This window comes from Aythya ferina (genome assembly GCF_964211825.1).
Source record: "Aythya ferina genome assembly, chromosome: 1".
Classification (NCBI taxonomy): Eukaryota; Metazoa; Chordata; class Aves; order Anseriformes; family Anatidae; genus Aythya; species Aythya ferina.
Window position 1 is genome coordinate 137972252 of NC_140296.1, and position 2006 is coordinate 137974257.

Consider the following 2006-nt stretch of genomic DNA (forward strand, 5'->3'; position numbering starts at 1 on the left):
ACCACAACCACTCTCTCACTCCCCCTCCTTAGATGAGGAGGGAAAGAAGTAAAGTAAAGAACAATTCACAGGTTGAAATAGAAATAGGAAAAGCTGGAGGGAAAGAGCACCTCTTACAAACTACCCAGACTAAGGACAGTACAACTTATACTGGAGGTAGAGAAAGGAATAAACATGGGGGGGGGGGGGGGGGGGGGGGGGAGGGGGGCTGCTGTCTCCTGTTTTGCCTGAGAATTTGGTATTCATCTACCCCCAACCTCCTTCCCCACCTCCTCATTTTTTTCTTCCCTCCTCCTCTCCTATTAACTCCAGCACATCGGGCATACAGCAAGCAGCAATGACGGGTGCCCTAACTCAAAATCCTGGAGAGCACTTAAGCCCTCCCTGGGGTATTTTTCTTTGGAACCTGCTACAAGTTTGATGGAGCACGTGACAAAGATTTGTTGAGAGAGAAAAAATAATCCTGATCTTCTTAATTGCTCATTCCCAGGAAAAGAAAGATTTCAGGGCAGAATGGACCAGAAAAAAGAAAAGGGGAGGGGGGAGCGAGGGGGGGGGGGGAGGGGTGGAGAGAGAGAAACACGACTGTGAGTGATAAGATAGGATGTTGGGTGAAAAGGTTATTTACAGAACTTTCCAATCCAGGCACTGGTTCTTCCCAGTATGCCCAGTACTCCCACAAAGCCCCTGGGCAAAGCCCTTGCCAACATGAAGTAAAACCAGCATGAAGAGATCCATCTAAAGAGAGGACAGAATTGTACTAGATAATCAGTCAAGCTCTTTGCCAAAATTAAAGGAAAATTTTGCAAACTTCATTCCAGCCCTGTGTTTCTCCCGTCAGATGGTTATGGCTGTTGAAATGGCAACATGAAATAGGAAGTTCATGTAATAGGGAGGGATGTGGTTCTCAGCACAGTCACTTGAACTGAGAAAGATTATAAATCCTGCATGTTTTGCTAACTTGTGAGATTTCATTACACAAACAGAGGAGGTATTAACTACAAATTCTTCTTCCTTCCCCCTCCTTGCTCTCTTCTACCCTCTGCAGCCAGGTATGTTGCCATGGCAGCTAAAACCCCACTGACACTCAAAATGGTGAGGTGCCAAACACAGCACCTTGGAGCAGATTTCTGTTTTCCTAGTCTTAATACAAATTATTATCCATTCCTTCATTATATCTCCATTTTGGGTTCTTAATGTGGCTGGAATTTTATTACACTGCACGTAATTCACATTTTGTTCTTTAATATGTCTTGTATCCTTACTTGGCTGGTTTGGAAACTTGGAAATCTCTTTTCCCCTTTTCTAAGAGATATCAGTGTGTCTAATAGCCCATAGCGATTAGTAGAGCTAAGAGTTCTTTCAGCCTCTTTCTGACAGCAGCTTCTAGCCTGTTTCCTTCAATTATTAGGAAAATGGAGTTTACACAGTACAGTATCTGTACTAGTTTTGCCTAATCTTTAATCTTTGTTGCTGACCTTGTCTCCTCTAATGACTTCTGACAAACTTCAGTTTTTCTGCCACTGGTAGCCTTTACCACAATGTCCTTTAATATAGGTGAAGTTCATATTCAGAATAGCATATTCATTATATAAATCTCTTTCACATAATTCATCTGAGACCTCATTACGCTACAAATTTTATCATTAAGCTCTGGGGCATAGTTCTCAACCCTTAGAGAAAAAAAGAAAAAAAACTGGGGGGTGGGGTGGTGTGGGGGGTGTTATGCAGTTTAAGATGAAGTAATGCTTTAAAGAATGAGGCCTATCAGGTTTAGTGCAATGTTCTCATCATTTCTGGATTTTTGTGTCACTGTAAATCCTCAACATCAGCTTTCTATCACAGTTGGTCTTTTACTGGAATTCCTTTATAGACCTTTCTCTGACTTCTTTATAGGTGTAGATAATATCTTAACTGGAACTTTACCAAAACCACCCTAAGGGAGATATTTTCCATTATGGAAAGTTTTCTTACACCTTCCAAATGAGCATTACCATTCACTTACG